This window comes from Sorex araneus, chromosome 3, assembly GCF_027595985.1.
Source record: "Sorex araneus isolate mSorAra2 chromosome 3, mSorAra2.pri, whole genome shotgun sequence".
Classification (NCBI taxonomy): domain Eukaryota; kingdom Metazoa; phylum Chordata; class Mammalia; order Eulipotyphla; family Soricidae; genus Sorex; species Sorex araneus.
The window spans coordinates 76,596,758-76,616,941 of NC_073304.1; the positions used below are offsets into that span (position 1 = coordinate 76,596,758).

The following is a 20,184-nucleotide window of genomic DNA, read 5'->3' on the forward strand; positions in this document are numbered from 1 at the left end:
GCGAGCTCCTGTGAGCGTGCGCGTGCACCAGGGTGCAGGGGTGCAATGAGGAACGAGCCTCTGAGTAGTTGGGACCGCACCCAGTTTCTCCGAGGCCCCTCCCGACAATGCTCCTAGGCGCCGCGGGCGCGTCCCTCCTCTGGCTCGAGACCGGAACGCCCACTCCCCAGCCCCCATCCGACGTACCGGGTCGCAGACCACACTACTTCGTCCAACAGAGCCCAGTGCCCACACCCCACTCACCCAACCCCTATCCCCGTGGCCCCTGCAGAAGGTCGAGAAACCACGCGCTTTCGGGGCGCACGGACAGACCTTAAGTGCTTCCTGCTACGTGCTGGTTCTTTGTCCCCTCTCTTGGGCAGTTCACAAAGTTTCCGTAGGCCCGAGAGACGAGTACTTCCCAAACTACAGATTTGGTGGGGGAAAACAAACCAAAACAAAATAACCATAACGCAGGGCTCGTCCGGGATTTGAACCCGGGACCTCTCGCACCCAAAGCGAGAATCATACCCCTAGACCAACGAGCCACAGTGATTCTGCGAGGCAAACTTTTCTCTGGACTTCATTTTCTGGCCAGTGTTTGCCTGCAGTTTCGTCCTTCGTTTCCTAATTCCTTTTCTGCTCCTTAATTGCAATCCGGTGTCACACCCTGAACCTAGACTCTCTTCTCCTCGCCCCTCGCCCTAGATCCTCCAGACGTGGGTTGATATGTACAGAAGTAGCCCCTGACCTAGTTACTTGAGAGGGTCCCCATTGGAATCAAAGTATCCGAACGCGGCTTGGTTTGCCCAGATTTGGGTTTCCGAGCCCCGAGATGCACAAGTGGTCCCATCAGCCCCCCTCTCCCCTCCCCCCGCCCAGCAGAACCCAAGGTTCTCAGGACAGTAGGGATGCATCAAAGCATCCCAGAGCAGGCGGCGGGAAGCGTGCGAAAGCCGGATCCTCGGAGTTTACCCAAATAAGTCCTTGGTCTCTCTTCCAGCCTCTTCGGGGCAGAAACTCGGGCAGGAATCAGAGTTATGGTTCCCCCCCACCGGAGCCACTGAAGTGTCCCTAAGGTCTTAGAACACACACAAATTTACTGTAGCCTTGGTTTTTCTCCTGCCTTGGGACCTTAGGCAACAGCCTGGGGTCAAAAACAGAAGGAAATGCTACTTAAGAAAGACACAGGATACACAACTCATTGCAAGAGTTCCCCAGTTGCTACAACTTTGCCTGTTTGCAACATAACAAGATGGATGTGCGCCGCTCAAGTGCAAACGACGAGGCGAAGCGCTACCTTTCCTTGGAGAGGGGGGAGATGGATGAAGGCGATCACTCCATATTACTAATATCAGCACTGTTCATATTAGCGGGGATATTACGAACCCCCAAAATAGCTGCTTCTCCTTCGAGCCGGAATCGAACCAGCGACCTAAGGATGACCGTCATTACACGACTACAGTCCTCCGCTCTACCAGCTGAGCTATCGAAGGGAGCGTGAGGAAGCCACAGCCGGAATCCTCTATTCAGGAGATCGAGAGCCGAGAGCCGGTGACAACGGGCGCTAGAAAGATCGAAAATTAATTTTTCAAGGCGTCCTGGCGCCCACGGCCACGAGGCCAGCCCTGCCCCGGCCGATCTGCCAGCTTCGCTGACGGCCTCCCAGATGGGATCAATCCGCGAAGCCGCCCCCGGCCCCGCTGAGCCAAGCATGCCGAGGCGCGAGAGCGCGAGCGTCGCCCCGGCGGAGGGGAACGAGGGGCGCGGGAGCGGGGTCGCGCGCTGGGGGGCGCCGGCCGCGCCTCGCCTCCCCGCCTCGCTTCCGGCGCCGGCGTCAGGGCCGCGACTCCCGGGAAGAGAGGGGCGGCCAGGTCCGTGGGGAGGAACTAAAGTGTGTTTCTGAGGCGTCGTTTCGGGAAACACAGTCTGAAGGCTTTTCAGAGAGAAAGCCACATTTTTTTAAATTATTATTTATATTTTTTTGAGCCCCAAGTTTGGCTCGAGACCAACCCGGAGAGTGCCGCGGACTCGACCCCACTCCGTGCGGCAACCGGGCTCAGTCGCAGCCGGGCCGGGGGTTCTCGGGGCCCGCAGGGGGCGCTTCAGGGAAAAAAAACGGCTCGGAGATGTCCCAGCCGCGAGGCAGCGCTTGCGCACTGGCGGCCGGGCCGACCGGAAGCGCCTCTGCTCAGCGCCGGTTTTTCCCCCGAGGCTCTGACTTCAGCTAGAGAAGAAAATGTACTGAATTTACTGTGGGGTTAAAGTTACCGTGAGAGGTGTTGGGAACGGAGAGGAGGAGAATGGGAATGAATTTTGATTTTGATGAGAAAAAAAAAAAAAAAGCGTCCCGTAGGCCCCAGCGAGATTTGAACTCGCGACCCCTGGTTTACAAGACCAGTGCTCTAACCCCTGAGCTATAGGGCCTCACGGACAGTTTGTCCTCTTCCTTCTAAGTAAAGGCAGGTTTGCGTGCTCGGCTTCTCAGAGTATCTGCATGCTAGAAGCCGGGAGTGCCAGTGCCGTAGCGTTTGTTCCGTGTTTCCCAGTTTTTGACCTTCGATCCACAGGCTCTCGCTAGGAAGAATGCACACTGCGGGCCCGTGACCAGGAGCGCCACGCTTTTGGCTCCGGAGAAATCTACCCACCCCGAGACCACGTCAAATTAAAATACTGCCCGCACCCGCACCCCGGAGCCCCGCACCAGGCTGACTAAACAGGAGAAAGGGAAACCCTGCGGGGGGGAAAAAATTGCCCGCAGCAGATCTCTCCTCTGGAATCCAGCGTCCATCCGTAATTTCCTCTTCTCCACGCAGGACGCCCGCCCGCCAGCAACCACGGGCCCCTCGCGAGTTTCTCAGACGGAAGCATCTTTGTCCCAGTGTTATACCCGGGTACAGGGTTTCCTGTTTACAGAGAGCCCAGTTCCACAAGTGAGAATGGAAAAAGTAAAGGAACCTTTATTTCTAGCTAGAGCCAGGGTCCAAGCCTCATCCAATGCAGTGGAGTCAACGCAGTGGAGTAGGACCCCGAGCTCCTGCTACAGCTGGTTTTTGTATCCTTCGTCACAGAAGCATAGCTAACAGGTGCCAACAGGAACAGACTGCAAAACAGGACGGGTGGCTTATTGATTAGTGTAAACGGTTAGGGACGAGTTTGGGGGGTGGTGGGGGGTGTTCCCAGTAACTCTAACCACAAACTTCGGGAAAACAGGAATATAGTTCTTGGGGGAAACAGAAACTTAGGCCTACTGCTTGTTTTGCTGAAGTGCAGCCTGTCATGGCTTCTTGTTCTGCCTCACCCCAACCCTTCACCAGCAGCTGGATGGAGACTTGGCGCCCAAGCGCACACTGATACTTCCACTAGCAGGGTACAGCCCTCAGAATCTGGGAGACAATTATGACCCTAACGTGGAAGGCACAGTCTTCGTCTTCCGTAAAGAAAGTGAAGCTTGGTGGAACACCATGGTGGAAAGCAGCTGTGTGAGGGGTGAAGTGCCCCTGGTGCCCCTGACACACACCTGCAAAATGAGCCATCGGCAAAGCGAAGCCTTCCAGAGGGGCTGAGACTTGAGCTGCACCCAGAAGGGAAGGGAGGACCCTTGTGATCCCTGGTACAAAAGGGTTATGCGCAGTGTCTAAGAGAAAAATTTTGGTATTGAAGAGGCAATGACTGGGGCAGATGCCCACCCTCCCACACATGAGAGATCAGAAAACAGGCTCCTTCCCAGGGAACAGATTTCTGGAATGAAGTTACTGCCCTATCAAAAATAAAAACAGACGTTCACCTCGTATGAATATGCAGAGTGAATAGACTTGGGGGGAAACAGAGAAAGGGAACACCAAAGACTGGCCAGTGCCATGCTGCAGTGACCAGAGGGTAATGAGAGTGATACAGGAAGGGAGATTCTGCAGAAGTAAGCTATGAAAGAAGAGCAATTGAGAAGCAGGAAAAGGAAGGACGAATATTCTTTAAAGGAGCAAGCTCATACTCAGGCCTCTGCTTTTTTTCCTCTTTGTAGTGCTCATGATTTTTACAGGAACTAACTCGACCCATGAATTTATGTCATTTGATTTTACCTTATCGGTCTTTGAGACTGATAGAGGCAAGATGTTCTGGTTATTGTATAATTCCCATAAACTCCTCTATCCTTATCTCAAATTCAGGCTACCTAAATTCTAGCACTCCTGGCCTCTCTGGATTTTCCTTCTGATTTGTTTTTTCATTTTGCTTCTTCAAGATATGGTATTTGATGTAGGTGTCAGATTCTTGATATAGGGTTTCTTAAATCTGTAGAATGTTGTCTTTCTTCCGTTCTGTAAAGTTCTGAGCCATTACCTTTTCAAGCTGTTTTTGTTCTACTTTGTCCATTTATGAAACTGATTAGACATGTGTTAGACACTCATAGCCTGTCCTCTGTTTCTTTTAACTTCTCTTCCATATTTTCTTTATGTCTGTGTTGCATTCTAGATGGTATGTTTGTACCCATAATCTACTAATTCTCTCTGCAGCAGTGTTTAATGGACCGTCTGCTCACTGAGTAAATTATAGTTATCAATTGCAATTTTCTATTCTAGAAATTCTATTTGAGTATTTCAAAATGACTAAACAGAAAATTTCAAAGAATGTAAGAACAGCAACATTGTAATGGGAGAAGAGATCTCAGTATAGAACAAGATTAAAATATAAGGACATCCTTTAGCTGTCCACAGCACAAATGCTGCTCAGACAGGGTTAATCTGCTGCCATAACTGCTATAGCTGCTGTGGACAGCAGGCACCACTGCAACTGTCCCTAGAAGAGCCCAAAGCAGAATGGCCTCATTGTGAGTGAGTGCTGTTTGCTAACCTCCTACCAGCAAAAGCAATTGATAGAGTCCACACTGAAAGTGTATGGCATAGAAAATAACTTTTCAGTACTCTGTAAACAAGGTGCAAGTCCAATGCTAAATCACAGCAAAAAATATCACATGAGCCTTTGATGCTGCCGCCTACCATTTGTGTACCTATGATGCAAACTGTGATTTCAAGTTTGACATTCTGAAAAATCCTCTGGACGCATTTTCAGACCAGCAACTATTCTACATAATACAGTAAATATATATTATACATTTGACATAATCCATAGAATACACAACACCAAGAGAGAGCCCTAATATAAAGGATAGTTTGAAGTGAAGAAAATGATATGTTAGTTTTGGTTCATGCATATATATATATATATATATATATATATTTTTTTTTTTTTTTTTTTTTTTTTGCGTCACACCTGGCGATGCACAGGGGTTACTCCTGGCTCTTCACTCAGGAATTACCCCTGGCGGTGCTCAGGGGACCATATGGGATGCTGGGATTCGAACCGGGGTTGGCCGAGTGCAAGGCAAATGCCCTACCCGCTGTGCTATCGCTCCAGCCCCCTATATATATTTTTTTAAAGTACCACTCCAGTATGAGAAGTCAATGGTGGTCTTGGATTGGGGCAGAGAACATATGGGAACTACCTGTACTTTGCTCTCAATTTTGCTGTAAATCTAAACTGCCTTGAAAAAAAAAGAAGTCTTTTTTTAAAAATTCCCAATATTTTCTGGTAACTAATAGCATCATCTCAAAATATAAGAATGAAACATTGACATAATTAAAATAAATAGAAAAATTAAAAATCACCTATGAACTTTTTTTTTTTTTTTTGCTTCACACCCAGCGATACACAGGGGTTACTCCTGGCTTTGCACTCAGGAATTACTCCTGGCAGTGCTTGGGGGACCATATGGGATGCCGGGGATCGAACCCGGGTCAGCCGCGTGCAAGGCAAACGCCCTACCCTCTGTGTTATTGCTCTGGCCCCCATCTATGAATATTTTTAACAAACCTCTCCAGTAGTTGTTAGGTAGGCAGCCTGGTATTTTACTTTCTGAACATTAAACCCTGAACCAAGAGGAAAGCTTTATTCTTGATCTTTTATTTAACCAGTGCATAGGCTTCCTGGAAGTTCAAAGACATTTCCGCCCTCTTATCCAAGTCCCCACTTCATTCTCCACAAATCCTACACACACTGAGTGGTATTTGTAATCCAAGACCAAGGGTTTGTGATTGGTTAACACTGTCTATTCCCTTGTTTTGTCTCTTAGATAACTGGACATTGATAGCCTATCCTGTGTAAAATATTTAGTGGCAACCTTGGACATATAGTAGATGACATATGATATAGTACACTACACAACAATAGTATTGTCTCCGATATAGTAAAGATGTCTCCAGTATTTAACAGTGTCTGCTAGGAGTAAAAAGAAGACTAAGAACACAGCTATTGTTTTCCAGCATGTAGCTTGTATGTTGAATCTCTTAAGAGCCTTGCAGGCTTGCTCTTCATACCTGTGATCTCCCTTGAACATGTATCTCACTTGCTTGTCTGTATGTTTCTTTGCTTTTTTTCTTCTGCTCTGGGAAATCTGTGCTCTCTCCTAAACACACACTTCTCTCTTTCTCTCCTCTCACATCTTTCTAAATAAGTTTTAATATAAACTTTCTTGCTTCACACACACACACACACACACACACACACACGTCTTTCAAAGGCAGAATTTCTTAATTTAAAAAAAATAAAACTTTATTTATAAAATCATCCTGTTGTAGTTCGTGATGCAACTAGGTTCTCCTCTTCCTTCACTCCAGGCTGGCCCTAGACAGGGCAGAGCAGGTGCTCATGGCTCCCATGGCAGTCACCAGGAGGAGGGTCATACAGCCCCACAGAAACCAGCAGCTCTACTGCCCAAGTGACCACTGCATCCTGAGTCCTTCAATGTTTGGTCACAGCATGAAAGAATTTCTTAATTTTGATGAGTTTCAATGAAATGTGTGTTTCCTCTTATGGTTCATGCTTCCGGTATTACACCTAAGAAATGGTTTCCATACACAAGTCAACAAATATTTTATTCTAAATATTTTTGCTTTTATGTTGTGATTTATTTTATTTGTGTGTGGGGTAAAGTTGGGATCAAAATTTAAAGAAATTTTAAATATCAGCTGGTAAAATATCATAAATGAATTCTCTTAGAAATGGTCAATAATCAATTGACAATATATATGTAGTTCTTTTTCTGTACTCCTATATTGCAGACCTATTGTTAATACCTTAATATTAATACTGCACAGCGGCTAGGGCATTTGTCTTGCGCGCGGCCGACCCAGGTTCAATTCCTCCATCCCTCTCAGAGAGCCTGGCAAGCTACTGAGAGTATCCCGCCCGCACGTCAGAGCCTGGCAAGCTACCTGTGGCATATTCGATATGCCAAAAACAGTAACAAGTCTCACAATGGAAACGTTACTGGTGCCCACTCAAGCAAATCTATGAACAACGGGAGGACAGTGCTACAGTACTACAATATTAATACTATATTCTTCATTGTGGTAACTTTGTGATAAATCTTGATATCAGAGAGATTACGTGCTTGTTCTTTTCAAAAATTTGTTTTAAACATGCTATGCTTTTCAAGTCTGTCTTTTCATATAAATTTTGAAGTCAGCTTGTCAGTTACTTTCAAAAAGACTTTTTAGGTATTTTTAAAATTGAGTCACCATGAGATACACAGTTATAAAGTTGTTCATGATTGGGTTTCAGTCCAACATCTATCCCTTCACCAGTGTACATTTTTCACCACCAATGTCCCCAGTTTCCCTTCCATCTGCCTGTTTGTTGAGATTTTTTATTTGGATTGAAGCTCTAAATCAATGAGGAATAATCAGTGTAAATATTGGCCAATTGATAACAATATTGATTAATTCACAAGTGTGAAATGTCTATATTTTAGTTTTAATGTCAACAATTTTGTGGTTGGATAAGTTTTGGACATATAGCATCATCAACTATTTTTTATGTCATGACTCAATTATAAATTGGGTTGCTCTTAAATCATTAACTTCTAATTGTTCATTGCTAGTATATATAATTATACCTATATATTGTATGATATACTTTTGGTTTGGAAGCCACACGTGGGGATACTGAGGGAGTTACTAGTAGCTCTGCACTCAAGAATTATTCCTGGCATTGCTCAGGGGACCATATGGAATGCTGGGGATCAAATCCCAGTTGGTCATGTGCAAGGCAAGCACTACTATTTGTCTGGCTCCTGTACAGTCAATTTAAATATTTATCTTATATCCTATAACTTTCATAGATTCACTTATAGTATTGAAGCTTTTTTTACACTTCATTGTATTTTTATAAAGATGTCCGTGTTTTCTTGGAATAAGAGACAGCCTTATGGCCCATGGAAGTAGCTCAGAGAGATGGAGAGCATGCATGCACAAGCCCTGCATTTGATCCCCAGAACCATAAGGTTTCTGAGCACCGCCAGTGTGTCCCCCTCCCCTACCAAAAAGACAATTTTCTTTTGTTTAAGTCTGAGTGCCTTCAATTTAATTTTTTTCTTTCTCTTTTCCTTTTTCATTATTATAGTGAGTAAATACAATGTGACCCAAAGTGATGAGAATAGGTGTCCTTATTTGTGTCTTATCTTACAGAGAAAACATCCATTACTTTATGACTAAGGATGGTTTTCGCTGAAATTTTTTTTACAGGTGCCTTTCATCAGGTTGAGAAAGTTCTCTTCATTTCCTAATTCACTGAGTCTGTATCAAGAATAAATGAGCAGATGTTAAACCAGCTGCTTTTTAAAGACCTATGTCACACTTGATCCTGATGCATTATTATTAGTATTTCATATTGTGGATTCAACTTGCTGATGTTTTGCTCTTGTCTTTCCCTTTTCCCTCTTCTGTGTTCTCGAAAGATTGCTCTATAGTTTCTGTACTATCTTATCTAGTTTTAATATCAAAATATGCTGACCTCATTGAAAGAGCTGGGAATACTACATTATATTTAGTTTTTCCTAAAAGAAGTGTGTTATTTATTTCTTTATGCAATACTTCAAATTCATATGTGAAGTTTTTCAGTCAACACACATGTCCCAGAGCATAAAAAGTACAGCAACTAACCAAGGCTCCCTAATTCCTGGAAGGGAAGCTTAGCAAATGTGCAGTAATGCTGGGAACAGTATCTCTGTTCCATTCCTTCAATAAACTCTGTAAGAAATTATGGAGTTGTCATTATTCTTAGAAAAAAGTTAATGAAGTCAGCCTTGGACCAATTAGGTTGAATGGTCTGTAGTCTTAGAATAGACCAACCAAGTCAGCCCCTGAGTGCTTTATGGTCGTAAATGAAAGCTTTAGGATCAGTTCAATCAGAACCTAGAAGTCTATTCACAGGTATCAATTCGTGGATGTATTTACTCCCTGAAAAAAGACTATCAGTCCAGACTCACCGCAGGTGGAACTAAGGGGGTCAGGACCTTGGGTCACACTGGAACCCATAAGAGATCGGAAGAAACCAAAAGACTAACCAAGAATTTAGAAGGATCAGGAAAGGTTCATTCTATGTTGCTCCTTCTTGTAATCTATGAGCAACATCAGTGTGTGGTTGTGTTCCATTACACACTGCTTTCCAATCCACTGAACTCTGGCTTGTTGTTTGGTTATGGTAGTCAAGCAATACAATATTTGGAAGCAATATTTATTAACTAAGCAATATCAGGAAGCTTGAGCGTTGCTAGACTAGAAATTTTTTCTCTCTCTCTCTGCCTCTCTGTCTCTGTCTCTCTGTCTCTGTCTCTCTCTGTCTCTGTCTCTGTCTCTCTCTCTGTCTCTCTCTCTCTCTCTCTCTCTCTCTCTCTGTCTGTCTGTCTCTGTCTCTGTCTCTGTCTCTCTCTCTCAACAGAAGAGAAATAAAACCGACGCACCATAAGTGAGGGGCTTCGCGTTCTCTGAAGCAAGTAGTTCGGCAGACTCGCATGCACGCTTTCTGTGATATCTCGGTTAAAGGGAGGACTGTAGTTTCGTGGGCGTCTTTGAACTACTGGTTAGATTCCAGCTCTAAGTAGGTACTCACGCTTTTACAAATGTCTAAAAACTCCAATTGCTCTATCATACTCCCTCAACGCTAGAAATTTGTAGCGTTTATCTTCCCAATAAACAAAAGGGTGTGACTTTTGTTTGAGAAAGTGAACAATAAAACATAGTCGTCTGCCACCTAGTGTGTGACATAGATTTTATTCACTGTTACCGCTTTCACTCGGCGATCTCTTCCCATTTAAAGTCTGATGGAAGAGGAGTAATCCAGTCAAGTAACCTTTAGCAGCAAGCCTTGCTATACTAAACCCTTTTTCCCTGCTTGATTTTAGTTACTGTTTGAAGTTAGGACTTGGCGAGCTAGGACAAAACAGAAGTGAATGATGATGGTAGTTGACAACAAAATGACGCCTTTGTCATCTGGTAGCGTGGCCGAGCGGTCTAAGGCGCTGGATTAAGGCTCCAGTCTCTTCGGGGGCGTGGGTTCGAATCCCACCGCTGCCAAAATGATCTCTTTTAGTAATGACCCAAGTCAATTCTGGAAGTGTAACTCTGAATTGGGGAAGAGATACAAAGAAAGAAAGAAAGAAAGAAAAAAAGAACAGAGCGTGTGAGGATACAAGAGTGAAGTATTTTAGCGTCAGACAAATATTACACCGTCTGTAGAAATAAAAGCTATGAAGAGTAATCAAAGCTATGAAACCTAATGATGCAGGGGTGATCCCAGAAGGAAAAATACAGCACGAAAATTGATAGAAGGGCTGGGAAGAAACACGAAGTGTCCTTTGTTAACTTTTTTTTCCCCACTCACAAACGGAAACATACATGCTTCACTGGCAGTCAGAGCAAACTTAAAGAGGCAATTTCTTTGGCATGAAAACTGAACAGTAGTTTCACTAGAGGTGCAAAAGTGTCGAGTTTTCTGTCTGATTATGGAAGGAAGGAAGGAAGGAAGGAAGGAAGGAAGGAAGGAAGGAAGGAAGGAAGGAAGGAAGGAAGGAAGGAAGGAAGGAAGGAAGGAAGGAAGGAAGGAAGGAAGGAAGGAAGGAAGGAAGGAAGGAAGGAAGGAAGGAAGGAAGGAAGGGAGGGAGGGAGGGAGGGAAGGAGGGTCTCCCGATGCTCAGGTTTCTGTCACTTAAGCACGCCACTATTATTTAGTCTTTTCCCAATCCTCCATTTTCCATCCTAGTTTATTTATCCTTTGCGATGACAGGGCTCAAAACCAGGGGAGGCGAACACGGTTCCTGGTTAAAGGGTTTCCCATCAAAGCAGGGTCTTTAGATACAAGGCAGGCAGAAGCTTGACTTGCGTCAATCAAGAGCCAGTAACGTCGGGGGAGTTCCCGCGCGCCCTTCGATAGCTCAGCTGGTAGAGCGGAGGACTGTAGGCAGCTAGTTCTGTGAGACATCCTTAGGTCGCTGGTTCGATTCCGGCTCGAAGGAGGTGCCAAAGGCTTTTGCCACGTCGAGGCCTTTTCGGCGTCGTGTGGCAACAATCAAGTCGTTCTTCCAACGGTTTATGTAAATTCATACACTTAACTCTCCAGCTGAAAACGCATCTTGTAGTTCCTGCCTTACGGGCCATCGGCGACCAGCCTTGTGGTACTGTGATCTACCGGGCTCTTTTTTAACTTGTGTTTAGCTGACTCTCCCTCTCCAGGGTGCCAGCTCTAGGTGGACAGTCAGGAACTGTCCTGGAACCTTACACCACCACACTGTGGGTCAAGGTTAACCGTTTCAGCCTCAATTTTAGTCTTGACTCCTGACTGGAGGACAGGGGTATGGCCTGGGCTAAACTCCGTTTGCATTGACCAAACATCTTCTTGTGGCTACAGGACCGTTTTAGTTCCTTTGGCAGGGTCAAGAATTATTCTCACCCAGGTGTGCACACTTAAGACGAAAGCCTAAAAGTCCTGAACTGACTCCCTCAACTACTTGGAGCAGAGAGGATGCTCGAAGAAACGGAGACCTACAGGAAGGAGAGGAGCTCGAGAGCCGGAGTCCGCACTTAGATCTCCAAGAGCCGCCTCAGAGTTGAAACAAACGGCTTGAAGCCGGGGGACAGAAGCCAATTGAGTCAACGCTGGGGTCCAGAAGAGGAGGCTGTGTAGCCTTCACACGGAGAGACACAGAATCACCGCCTTCCACCGTCCATCCCGAGGGGCTCGGGTCAGTGGACCAGCTGCAGGGCTGCGGCTGGGGCTGAATTGGCAGAGCCCGCAGAGGAAGACGCCGAGGCAGAGCGCTGAGGCTGAGCGCAGGCAGGAGTGATGCGGTGGTTTGTCTGGGCCGCCCGGTGAGGGGCGCTGTAGAGGGCGCATGTGCGGTTCCCTCCCAAGCCGGCTACAGAGCTACAAGCGAGCCCTTTGGACCCGGGGCGGGCCCCAGGCTAGGCTAGGCGTTCGTCGTCTCATGAATGAATAATGCCCCAGGTCAAGGGTGTGCTCCCTTCGATAGCTCAGCTGGTAGAGCGGAGGACTGTAGGCTGTGTAGTCGTAGTCATCCTTAGGTCGCTGGTTCGATTCCGGCTCGAAGGAGATGCGCTGTATATTTTTGCCCTAACCCATCACTGGGCCGATAATAGGCCCAGCTCTTGCCAACTCAGAGTCGCACCTCACCGGACAGGGCATGATAACCTCCAAGGCGGCTGTTGTCGCCAGACTGAGTGAGGATCAGCAATCCAATCTTGGGCTCACCTTTTGTCTGCCTCTCCTAGACCGCACACAGACTAAAATGTGCCTGTAATTCTCATGTCTGAACGTTAGAATCTGCTCAAGGCACAGTCTTTGAGTACTTTGCAAATGAAAGTATTTTTCTAAAAGTGCGGGCGTGGGGGAAAGTGTGTGTGTGGGGGGGTGTTGCTAAAGCTTGGTTGCCACAAGACCATACAATGACTCAGCCCCCTCGGGATCAGAAAGCAACCGTCTCCGAGTTTTGTGTTTTTATGAGACAGAAAGAGCGTCCCAGAAACCACACTTAAGACGAAAGCCTAAAATAATAAGTAGTTTCTTAGTTTGCACAGCTTTCCTCCTTGTTACAGCTTTGTCTCTTGTGTGTCAGAATCTGTGTCACAAAAGAGGCAAGTGAGTGCCTGCCTCAGTGTCCTGGAGCACCCAGGAGAAGGCAGCATTCACTACTGTGCCCACAAGAGTTTCCTTCTCGGTTCACCTTACACCTTATTATTTTATTAACAGTCCTGAAGTCCAGAATGGACCACCTTTGAAATGACCATTTTACTCAGTCTCCATCCAATCTCGCTCCCGCCAGTGTGACTCCAGTATTTCCTAGACTTCAAATGCAAGGTCATTGTTTTTGTCCCTCTGCCTCCTCTCATTAAATCCTTTCTTGTTTTCTCACACGTTTCAAGGTCACTTTTTTTTTTTAACCAGAATTTTTTCCTAGCGTCCCAAATCTTAATTTGGTTTTCCTCTGTTTTGCTTCTTCAGTGTTCTTGGTTACTCCTCATCTCTCTATCTACCACTGTACTGATATGCTTAGTATCGTCTTTAGGACTGAGCTCCTTGAAGTAATGTCATACTCATTTTGGTACTGTCAGCACCTTGCCCAGTGTCTTATGAAGGCTAGACCCAATTTAAATCATTTACTGTTGAGAAGGCATTTCAGCATACTCAAGAAAAAAATGAATCATTATATCCTGAAGTAATGACTAGAGACCTACTTTATTGGAAGACCAAAAACAAAACAAACGAAAAGAAAACTACCTACATTTTTCTTCTAAGCTTCTAAGCAGAGATAACATGTTTCATGCAAAGAATCCAAAGTTTTCTGTGACAAAAGTAAATGAGGAAGCTTCCTCTAATTAGAAAGTAAGGCATTCTGATTCACCACCAGTGAGGAAATCTGGAAATAGGAAAATATATATATAAAAAAACATTTTCCAGGTGCACTGAAGAGATAATGGTAGTGTTATTCAGTCAAAAATGGGAGAAGCAAAAATTCATAGCAAGTACTAGAGAGATAGCACAGGGGCATGCAAGTGATCCTCATTTATTTCCTCAACCACAGAAAGTAGCCCCTAAGCACTGCAAGATGTGGCCTCACAAATTTGTAATAATAACTTGAAAAGCCCCACAAATCCAGAAATAACTCATTTTTCAAAGCTAATATGAATTTTCTCTCAAAGGCTGTCATGAACATTAAAAGAAGGAATTATTTTAGAACAACCTCATTTAACAATCACGGACATAAAAATTCTAAACAAATGATTAGCAAAGTTTTCACACCATAGATCAAGAGTTGAGGCTGAGATCATCAGAACCTGCTGGATTCATGTTGACAGAATAGTTAAGGGCTGGGTGTTGAAAGGAGTAGGTAGAAGAAACTTCTCCAAAGAACAGATAATATTCAAAGAAAATAGAGTCTTAGAACCTGAGTAGAAATTAGTCAAGTCCTTAGGGGCAACAAAGTGAACACAAATGGTCCAAACTCCAAAACAATACATTAGATGTGTGATGTCTTATATGCTATTAAAGAGAATAAAGTACAAAACTGAAAGAAACAGAAGTAAGAGATGATGCAAGAAAACTTCCCCAATCTTTTCTCACCCTCGGGATTCCTATCACTTCTCAACCCTGAAACCTAGGGAGGGAATCCCAAATATCATTTTAAGTCTTTAGGGAGAAGACACAATATCTGTGTTGTTTGAGAAATAAACATTTCCCGTGAGTGTCACGCGGGAGAAATAGGGATAATGACTACAGGTCAGGTCAAATCCCAGCCCGTCTCTTATTCCCACTGCACTTTGGGTGGTACTTGGCTTGAGATAGTTGACAGTTTAAGGCGGAAACATTCCCAGTCACCACTTGTTGAAAGAAAGGTTAGTCTTCTTTTTTGGATTTGTCAAACACAGAGCTTGGGAAATTTCCATTCAAAGGCATATTTCCCTTGGGTCTTTTAGGAATTATTCTCTCTCATTGTTCTATAACCTCATCATTTGGGTCTTTTTTTTTTTTTTCCTCTGGCAGACACTGTTGCTAGCTGGGTTCCTGTTGTTTAACGCCATCAGTATTCAGTGGAAGGGGGCATTCTCAGTGGAAGCTGAAAGATCCTTTGCTCCTATTGAGAAGTTTGTCAGAAACCAGTGACTTCAGCCTTCTTCCTCCCTGCACTCAAACCATCAGACCCTATGGTGTCTAAAACAGGAAAGATGATTGTACATAAAACTCATCAGCTAAAAGAGAAGACCTTTAAATAGAGTATTTTTTTTCAATCACTACACTTAAAAAAAAAACACTACAAGTAAGTGCTTTAAATCTTTTCATAGTTCATTTAACCCCACTCATTCCCACCCTTGCCTTCCAGACCCATCTTATTCTAATAGTGTTATAGTCTGGGGAATTATGAACTATTTTCCTCTACTTCAAGTGTGCTTAGTCAAGCCTAAAACAGTGATCACACCACAAAAAAAAATCCTCTAGCTACAAGGAAGGAAATGTGAACCCACTCTTGTCCATTAAAAAAAAAAAACTGTGTGATGTGTCCTCCTTAGAACTGATTGGAAAATGTCTTTGTTTACAAAGACTAGCACCTAAGGAGCCATACTCAAGAGAAAAGCACGGAAAAAGAAGCAAATTACCCAACAACTCCCTGTTTTACCAAGTGCTTTGTCCATCCGCAGGAGCTCCAAGATTGCCAGGCAATGGTCAGCTTCATAGTACCAGGTATGAGGGGAACTCTGCAATGGAGCAGGAGGGGGATCCAAACCAACAGAAAAAGGGTCTGAGATATCTCAATGGGCTGACAGGGGCTTTGTGTGCAGGCCCCCTGGGTTCAATTTCCAGCTCTGCATGGTACCCCACTCCCCAGCACTGCAGGCTCATCCCTGGCCAAGGTCATGAGTTGGGACTAGCCCCTGAGCACCGCTGGGTGTGATCGCCAAACCAAAAATAAACAATAAAAGGGAAAGAGCCCTTGAGAATGAGCATCACCCTCATGGAGACATCAAAAACATCAGGAGTAAGTAGGGAAATTTTTCTTCTTTATTTTAAGATTGGGACTCATCTTCTCACTTATGATAGAGTTAGATTCAGTTCTTGGAAGTATACACAGAGAGGTAGAAAATCCCCAAAGTGACCAGTCTAGCTTAGGCTACCTTCCACCTATGGTATATGACCTAACCAAAAAAGTACTGTGCTTGCATGTTCCTTTTTTTCTTTAAAAACCCCTCTCTTTGGCACTGGAGAGATAGTGCAGCAGGTAGGGCACTTACTTCACATGTGGCTAACCCAAATTTGATCCCTGACATCCCATATGGTCCCCTGTGCACTGCCAGGAGTAATTCCTGAGTGCAGAGCCAGGAGTAAGTCCTGAGCACAGCCAGATATGCACCCTCTCCCCTGCAAAAAAAAAAGAAAAAACAACCAACAACACCTTTCTTTGGGAAAGAAAGAGATAGCATAGTACAATAGTTAAGGCTTCTGTCTTGCACAGGGCCAACCTTGGTTCGATACAGTGTCCCCTGAGTACAGAGACAGGAGTAAACCCTGAGCAATGGCCCCCAAGCAATAAAAAAAAAAAAAAAAAAAAATTCCCTATTTTCTTAAGAAAAAAAAGTTGCATATTGAATGGTATCACCTATGTGTTCAAATAAAATTATAAAATTGATGACAAAGCAAAATAAAACAGATGAACCAGTGAACATTGTGAGGGAAGGAAATCAGGCAGTAGAGGTGTAAACATAAAAATCCTACAAAGAAAAAATATGTAAGCCCAATTATTTCAAGTCAACAAATGTGAATTTGTCCTATTTAACTTTTTATTTGTCCTATTTAACTTCCAATTATTAAATACAAGTCATCAAAGAAAATCAAATAGGCACATAGATATTGTAGAATACCATCTTATATGCTCCTACTTAGATTTCTAGAGAGGCTTTTCTCTTCCTCAACTCTATCTTCTATTACTAAAACATGTTTAAACTGTACTGTGCTAAAATAAACATGTGTGCAAGGGTTTTTTTTTCTTTTGTCAACAGTAAATCAGTGGAAGAGCTAGTAAGCTGTTAAACCAAATCCAAAAGCACTTGAAAATTAAAAACAAAACTAAACAGTTTTTTTCCTCTGATCAAATGCATACTTAGTTTTCAGTATTTATTTTAGGCTTCACTTTTCTCCAGAACATATACTTATGTCTCAAGTATGCTGTTTCCTCTTCTATGTTCCACTAAGCTTAGACGGCATGTTTATCTGTGACATTCTACTTGTTCCACCTGACTTTTTCTGTCATTCTTATTGGTAAGTGAGCTCCATGAGGAGAGTGACAATGGCTCCTTTATTCATAGAATCACCAATAATAGCTCTGATATATAATTAACAGAGCAAACATTGAATGATTTCTATTGATTTATAAGACAATTTCTTATAGTTACTGGAAGGAGAGGAGACTGAGTAAATGGAAACCCTGGAAGAAAGCCCTTAGAATTGCTTTCTCCACTGCAAGGTGTGCCTCCTTCCTGAAAATAAAGGCAAATATTATGAAGTTTTAGGAGTGTTCTCGTGAGTCATGTATAAAGCTCAAAATAATATTACTTGATCAGAAAAATTGTGCATATCAACTACAGTCTTCAATGTTTTCAGAAAATGACATATGATTTCAAAAGTCTTTTTGTCTGCATCAGTGCCACTGTAAATACACACACACTACATTAAGTGTGTAACTCTTATTGCTCACTACAGGGATCTCTCATCTGATTATTAAAGTTATAGTATTTAATAAAGTAGAAATGTGAATGTGAAGTCTACTGACTGAAAAACATAGACTATAAATAAATATATATATGTCCATATATATACATTTATATATGCATATATAAAGACTTTAAAGAGTTTATTTTGGCAAAAAAAAAAAAAGAATTGCTTTCTCCTAGATAATTTTACAAAATTTTTCTATCCAGGAAGGAATCGCAGGTAAGAACTTGTAAATAAAGAGCCTCATGTTTTCTGGGAACAAAGTCTGCTGGGGTGTACTCTAGAGCTGGACTTATATTTAAGTTTTTGTTGTTGTTGCTGTGCTCAAGACTTACTCCTGGCTCTACAAGAATCATTCCTGGTGGGCTCAGGGAGGCTCAGGGGACCATCTGGGGTGTCAGGGATTGAATTTGGGTCAGGTATGTGCAAGGCAAGTGTCTTAACATCTGTACAATGACTCCAGCCCCTGAATTTTTTTTTCTTTCTGGGTCACACCCAGCAATGCAAAGGGGTTACTCCTGGCTCTGCACTCAGGAATTACTCCTGGCGGTGCTCAGGGGACCATCTGGGATGCTGGGAATCAAACCCGGGTCGGCCGCGTGCAAGGCAAATGCCCTACCCGCTGTGCTCTCGCTCCAACCCCTTCTCTAGAATATTTGACAATAAACAAAAATATGTGTATGCGCAACTGTCATTGAGTCAATGTAATTTCTCCTTTTTCTCTCTTTAAAAGATAATGGGGGGCTGGAGCAATAGCACAGTGGGTAGGGCATTTGCCTTGCACGCAGCTGACCCGGTTAGATTTCCAGCATCCCATATGGTCCCCTGAGCACCGCCAGGGGGTAATTCCTGAGTGCAGAGCCAGAAGTAACCCCTGTGCATTGCCAGGTGTGATCCAAAAAAAAAAGATAATGGGGCTGGAGAGCTAGTGCAACAGGCTGAGCATTTGCTTCGCATAAAGGAGGTCTGGGTTCTAAACATCAGGAACAACCCTGGGGGGAACAGGGAGCCAAGAATAGCCTGTAGCATTCCTGGGTGTGACCCAAAATCAAGCAAACAAAAACAGATAGTATGTTTGTTAGGCAAGCACTCTTTTTTTTTTTTTTTTTGGTTTTTGGGTCACACCCAGCGATGCACAGGGGTTACTCCTGGCTCTTCACTCAGGAATTACCCCTGGCGATGCTCAGGGGACCATATGGGACGCTGGGATTAGAACCCGGGTCGGCCGCATGCAAGGCAAACGCCATACCCGCTGTGCTATCGCTCCAGCCCCGAAAGCACTCTTTTTGACAAGCTGGGTTCCATTAGATTTTGATGTTTCAGGGAAAATAACCCATGAAAAGAATAACTTAGTATAAGACATGTACTAATGACCTAAATTTCCTTCCTTCCTTCCTTCCTTCCTTCCTTCCTTCCTTCCTTCCTTCCTTCCTTCCTTCCTTCCTTCCTTCCTTCCTTCCTTCCTTCCTTCCTTCCTCTCTCCCTTCCTCCCTCTCTCTCTCCCTTCCTCCCTCCCTCCCTCCCTTCCTTCCTCCCTCCTTCTCTTTCTTTCTTTCTTTCTTTCTTTCTTTCTTTCTTTCTTTCTTTCTTTCTTTCTTTCTTTCTTTCTTTCTTTCTTTCTTTCTTTCTTTCTTTCTTTCTTTCTTTCTTTCTTTCTTTCCTTCTTTCTCTCTCTCTTTCTTTCTTTCTTTCTTTCTTTCTTTCTTTCTTTCTTTCTTTCTTTCTTTCTTTCTTTCTTCTTTCTCTCTTTCTTTCTCTTTCTTTCTTTCTTTCTCTCTTTCTTTCTTTCTTTCTTTCTTTCCTTCTCTCTCTCTTTCTTTCTTTCTTTCCTTCTTTCTCTCTTTTTCTTTCTTTCTTTCTTTCTTTCTTTCTTTCTTTCTTTCTTTCTTTCTTTCTTTCTTTCTGTCTTTCCTTCTTTCTCTCTTTCTTTCCTTCTTTCTCTCTTTTTCTTTCTTTCTTTCTTTCTTTCTTTCTTTCTTTCTCTCTCTCTCTCTCTCTCTTTCTTTCTTTCTTTCTTTCTTTCTTTCTTTCTTTCTTTCTTTCTTTCAAAACAGATTTTATTTGGAGGCTTTGAGGAAGGGGAAAGAGGGAGAAGTGCACTCAAAAAAGAACATGGGCTTCTCCACAGTTGGAGAGAGCCCCAGTACACATCTCAAGAGGGCAGATGTGAGCTTTACATGTGCTTGGCCATGTAGGTGGCCTGTATTTCTTATAATGCGTTCTATGGTAAGCTATAGAGGACAAATAGGCAGAATTTGTAGTCTAAGGGAAGTGGCAAGCCCAACCTAGAATCTGATGCCAGATTTATAATCTAGACTTTCTACCACATGGTTTGTCTGCTAAATCTTGGAAATTTGTTTTAAGACTTTCAGCACCCTGACTTTACTTGCTTCTTAGAGCATTTTACAATTGAGTAATACAGAGAGGTCATGGTAACTTTTCCATGGTTACTCAACTGGTAAATAAAATTGCTAAATTTAAAGCTAGGTGGACTGGCTCAAGCTCTGATACCAGTTGAATAGAATAATATTCTTTTTTGTTTGTTTTGGTTTTGGACAATATCCAGTGAGGGCTCAGGTGTGACTCCTAGCTTTG

At 43.6% G+C, this 20,184-nt stretch overlaps 6 non-coding genes across 6 annotated transcripts; 3 read left to right on the plus strand and 3 right to left on the minus strand.

The window, feature by feature from the left end:
* Positions 1 to 455: 455 nt before the first annotated feature.
* TRNAP-UGG (transfer RNA proline (anticodon UGG)) lies at positions 456 to 527 on the minus strand. The gene has a single exon. It is a non-coding gene; the product is annotated as a tRNA-Pro (tRNA).
* An 859-nt stretch (positions 528 to 1,386) lies between these two features.
* Positions 1,387 to 1,475, minus strand: TRNAY-GUA (transfer RNA tyrosine (anticodon GUA)). The gene is given in 2 exon segments: positions 1,387 to 1,422; positions 1,439 to 1,475. It is a non-coding gene; the product is annotated as a tRNA-Tyr (tRNA).
* An 858-nt stretch (positions 1,476 to 2,333) lies between these two features.
* On the minus strand, positions 2,334 to 2,406 carry TRNAT-UGU (transfer RNA threonine (anticodon UGU)). Its single transcript has one exon. It is a non-coding gene; the product is annotated as a tRNA-Thr (tRNA).
* Positions 2,407 to 10,306: 7,900 nt separating this feature from the next.
* On the plus strand, positions 10,307 to 10,388 carry TRNAL-AAG (transfer RNA leucine (anticodon AAG)). Its single transcript has one exon. It is a non-coding gene; the product is annotated as a tRNA-Leu (tRNA).
* An 846-nt stretch (positions 10,389 to 11,234) lies between these two features.
* TRNAY-GUA (transfer RNA tyrosine (anticodon GUA)) lies at positions 11,235 to 11,326 on the plus strand. The gene is given in 2 exon segments: positions 11,235 to 11,271; positions 11,291 to 11,326. It is a non-coding gene; the product is annotated as a tRNA-Tyr (tRNA).
* A 1,004-nt stretch (positions 11,327 to 12,330) lies between these two features.
* TRNAY-GUA (transfer RNA tyrosine (anticodon GUA)) lies at positions 12,331 to 12,420 on the plus strand. Its single transcript is given in 2 exon segments — positions 12,331 to 12,367; positions 12,385 to 12,420. It is a non-coding gene; the product is annotated as a tRNA-Tyr (tRNA).
* Positions 12,421 to 20,184: the final 7,764 nt, after the last annotated feature.